This window comes from Scomber scombrus, unplaced genomic scaffold (genome assembly GCF_963691925.1).
Source record: "Scomber scombrus unplaced genomic scaffold, fScoSco1.1 SCAFFOLD_275, whole genome shotgun sequence".
NCBI lineage: Eukaryota > Metazoa > Chordata > Actinopteri > Scombriformes > Scombridae > Scomber > Scomber scombrus.
Genome location: NW_026910291.1, coordinates 1 through 5,000, shown reverse-complemented (window position 1 = coordinate 5,000; position 5,000 = coordinate 1).

Here is a 5,000-nt window from a genome sequence, read left to right as displayed (position 1 = left end):
GAGCAAACACAAAGTTAAAAGCTGCAACAATCGAACCTTTCATGATGATTTATAACCCATCAAACTGTTGCCATGCTCTTAAAAAGCCAAATATACGTTATATAATAATATGTAATATATCTATAAAAACTAAAAGCCAGACTGCTGACCTGCTGCTACCTCTCAGGGGTTTCTTTGGCTCTTGGAAAAACTTTGTGTAACTCCTCGGTGGGACAGACACATGTGGAACTGTTTACCACCAGAACCCCCAAAACGGATCATTTTAACCCTGTAAAAGCCTGAAACCCCAAATAGTCCAATTCTTTGAAAGTGGGAGTTATGTCAGATCAGAAGAACATTTGATGATTTTGTTGATGGGTTATAACTGACTGGTTTATGTGTCAGAGATAAATAAAGGTTGGTAAGAAAACCAAAAAATATGTTAAAACTAGTTTTATAAGCAGCATCAGGTTTGTTAAAAATAAAATCAGGCGGGGACTTCCGGTCCTCTGAAATGAGGCCAACGCGGAATTAACTTAAAACTGCATTCTATCAAAAGGCCACCAGGGGGCGACCGTTTTGGTGTCAAAAGGACTTCCGTCTCTATACAAGTCAATGGAGAATTCACCAACCTCTCACTTGATTTCTAACCTCAGTAAACGTTTTCAAAATGTGTTTATGGTCTCAATCGCTAGTTTAAAGCCTTCTTCAATGTAGTATGATGTTCATTTGGGACATTTCCCTCCTTCCTCTCTCTTTCCTCCTTCCTCTCTCTTTCCTCCCTTCCTTCTTTCCTTCCTCCATCCCCCTTCCTTCCTTCCTTCCTTCCTTCCTTCTGCCTTTCCTTCCTTCCTTCCTTCCTTTCCTTCCTTCCTTCTGTCCTTCCTTCTTCCTTCCTTTCCTTCTTCCCTTCCTCCGTTCCACTGTCCTTCTTTCCTTCCTTCCTCCCTTCCTTCTTTCCCCTTCCTCCCTTCCTTCCTCCCTCCTTTCCTTCCTTCCTTCCTCCCTCCCCTCCTTCCGTCTTCCTCCCTCCTTTCCTTCCTCCCTTCCTTCCTCCCTGCTTCTTTTCTTTCCGTCTTCTTCCCTCCCTTCCTTCTTCCTCCCTCCTTTCCTTCCTTCCTTCCTCCCTCCCCTCCTTCCGTCTTCCTCCCTCCCTCCCTTCCTTCTTCCTCCCTTCCTTCCTTGACTCGAGGACAACAGGAGGCCTCCCTGATTTTATATGTGACGATAAAGCAGGGTATGCATTAGGGCGTGGCTACGTGGTGATTGACAGGTTGATTGGTTCACAGGTTCAGGAGGGCGCCTCATGCTCCTCCTGATGCCCATATAAGTTTTTATCTCTCTGTTTTTATTTTTCCCAGCATGCACCTGAAATTTTCAAGATGGCGCTGCTCAGATCCGATACTATTGGCCTCCGAGCAGCAGTCCACAAACCAATGGGTGACGTCACTGATGTTACGTACATTTTATATATACAGTCTATGGTTGGAAGAAAGACAGTTTAGTGTGTTTTAACCACCCAAGAGGGCAGTTTAGTATGTTTTAACCACCCAAGAGGGCAGTTTAGTGTGTTTTAACCAGACAAGACGGCAGTTTAGTGTGTTTTAACTAACCAAGAGGGCAGTTTAGTGTGTTTTAACCAGACAAGACGGCAGTTTAGTGTGTTTTAACCAACCAAGAGGGCAGTTTAGTGTGTTTTAACCACCCAGGAGGGCAGTTTAGTGTGGGTTACATATGACTCACTTCGGCATTAAAGGGTTAAACTCCAATGGAAGCTGTTTAAAGAGCGATCAGTCAGTAGTTGTGTGCTTTAATCAGCGCTCTACAAAGTACTACAAAGTGTTAAAGTTAATTAAATAATGCTATGAATAGTTCTTATTCAACATTTTTCCTTGAAGCCTTTGACTCCACATTTGGGCTGATATACAAGCTGCCAACAAAGCCTCTGCAGGCATCCGGGTCCTGGGCCAAGTTCTGCAGCTGTCCTCCATGTAAGGCCCGTTTCTCTTCAAGTTGTGATGGATGCAGGTTTATTTGAAGAGCGGGACCGATCCAATCTGCAGTTAGCATCTAAACTAAACTCATCAATTAAAGACTGTGTAAAGTGAATTCAGACATTTTCTTCTAAACACATTAAATAGGTCATAAATGTATTTCTGAAAAAGGTGTAAAAAGCATTTCAACCATTTAGATTTGAATTGTGGAGCTAGGCTTCACAAACTGTGTTTCAACATTTCTGTGTCTGGATTTAATGGGCATAAACCCGCCCTGATGCTGTAGAGGTATAAATACATTCAGCGCACACTACTACTACAGTCTACAGTTAGCCAGATAGCTGAGTTAGCAGCCGAGCTAGCCGCCGAGCTAGCAGCTGAGTTAGCCGCCAAGCTAGCAGCCGAGTTAGCCGCCAAGTTAGCCACCGAGCTAGCCGGCGAGTTAGCCGGAGAGCTAGCCGGCGAGCTAGCAGCCGAGTTAGCCGCCGAGTTAGCCGCCGAGTTAGCAGCCGAGCTAGCAGCTGAGATAGCCGCCGAGTTAGCCGACGAGCTAGCAGCTGAGTTAGCAGCAGAAAGCTCTCAGACCTAGCGTCGTCCATGTTTGTGGTAGAGGTAGTGACTTTGATTGACAGGTGACACTTGGTGGGGGCGTGGCTTCAGCGGACTCGGCGGCCACTCCCACAGCGTTTGGGAGAAGAGAAATAGGCAGACTTTTACACAACTTTGAAGCCTAATTTCATATATTTGGCGATTTTTTTTAAACATTCAAATTTGGCAGGGTGGTTAACAACACCCTTCTTTCTGTGGTATGTCAAACTCAGAACACATATTTATTCTTACTTTACACAGACTTTAACTCGGTACAAAGTTGGAAATGTCTCTTTTTGGTAGTTTTAGTCACTCCATCTCTACGTTACTATGGTAACTAGGTGGCAGCTGTCACTCAAACTAACTGTAGGTCATTTTTTCATCTCTTTTTGGTAGTTTTTAGGTTTCTTTAGTCAATTTAAGTCTCTTTTTAGTCATCTTTTACTTTACTTACTACAACCCCAGCTACCATACAATACTAAAAAAGGTGATCAAATATAATAAATATGTAATAAAAATAAAGTCACGGCAGTACTAAGTAGGTAAAAACCAGAAATGTAAGAAGTATTAAAAATAAAACAAAGATAAGAAGAAAATAAAATAATAAAACAACTAAAGAAGAAAATGTGAGAAAAACTTATTTTAACTCATTTGTTGATTAAATGTCTAATTTTATCTTATTTTCTGTTGTTTTATTGTATTATATTTGTCCCTAGAAAGCACTTTGAGCTACATCCTTTATATAAATGGTGCTCTATAAATAAACGTTATTATTATTATATTATAAAAGGTGGATTATAAAGAGGAAAACTGTCTCTTCACTGTCTTTACAGTCACATTTTGGGCTTTTTTGGGGCATTTACAGCAGCAGCAGTTTGTTAATAAGTTGGACAGTTGGACTCTTCTCTGCAGGTTCCTGTTGTGTAAGTCTGCTCTCTTTCACTTCCTCTCCACCTTTAAATATCTCGACTCCTCTCTTCTCTCCCTTTCACTGATTTACTGCTTCTGCACTTCTGTAAGTCTGCAGTACTTGAAAAAGAAAGAGGTTTATATAAATAAGTAGCAGGAGGGAGGAATTAAGAGCAGACCCTTTCCTAAACCAAACAGGAAATATCTGTCACCACGGTTACTGACAGATGCTCACTCAGCTGTTGTTATATAAAGTCTAATATCATCGAGCATAAAAAGAGACATAAAATACATGCATGAGGGTCTGTTTTTTAATTTAAGGAAAGGAGTAAGGAGGGAGGAAGAAGGAAAGAAGGGAGGAAGGAAGGGAAGGAGGAAGTAAGGAAAGGAGGGAGGGAGGAAAGAAGGAAGGAAAGGAGGGAGGGAGGAAAGAAGGAAGGAAAGGAGGGAGGGAGGAAGGAAAGGAGGGAGGGAGGAAGGAATTAAGAGCAGACCCTTTCCTAAACCAAACAGGAAATATCTGTCACCACGGTTACTGACAGATGCTCGCTCAGCTGTTGTTATATAAAGTCTAATATCATCGAGCATAAAAAGAGACATAAAATACACGCATGAGGGTCTGTTTTTTAATTTAAGGAAAGGAGTAAGGAGGGAGGAAGAAGGAAAGAAGGGAGGAAGGAAGGGAAGGAGGAAGGAAGGAAAGGAGGGAGGGAGGAAAGAAGGAAGGAAAGGAGGAGGGAGGAAGGAAAGGAGGGACGGAGGAAGGAAGGATGGAAGGGAGGAAGAAGGAAGGAAAGGAGTAAGGAGGGAGGAAGAAGGAAAGAAGGGAGGAAGGAAGGGAAGAAGGAAGGAAGGAAAGGAGGGAGGGAGGAAAGAAGGAAGAAGGAAGGAAAGGAGGGAGGGAGGAAGAAGGAAGGAAGGAAGGAAGGAAAGGAGAGAGGAAAGGAAATAAGGAAAGGAAGGAAGGAAGGACAGAGGAAAGAAGGAAGGAAGGTAGGAGGGAGGGAGGGAGAAAGGAAAATAGGAAGGGAGGAAGGAATTAAGAGCAGACCCTTTCCTAAACCAAACAGGAAATATCTGTCACCACGGTTACTGACAGATGCTCACTCAGCTGTTGTTATATAAAGTCTAATATCATCGAGCATAAAAAGAGACATAAAATACACGCATGAGGGTCTGTTTTTTAATTTAAGGAAAGGAGTAAGGAGGGAGGAAGAAGGAAAGAAGGGAGGAAGGAAGGGAAGGAGGAAGGAAGGAAAGGAGGGAGGGAGGAAAGAAGGAAGGAAAGGAGGGAGGGAGGGAGGAAGGAAAGGAGGGAGGAAGGAGGAACCCCCCCCCCCCCCCCCCCGCTGAGCATGTATCTGCTGTATTATTATAAACGCTCATGTTGCATTTTATTCGAGGGGTTAACGTGTGTGGCAGGAAACAGATCCAGAGGCCGTTCAGGGGCTGCAAACCAGATTTATACTGTTACCTTTCAGTCTGTACTCCACTTCCTCAAAGCCTGTCTGACTCTCTCTTTCTCTCTTT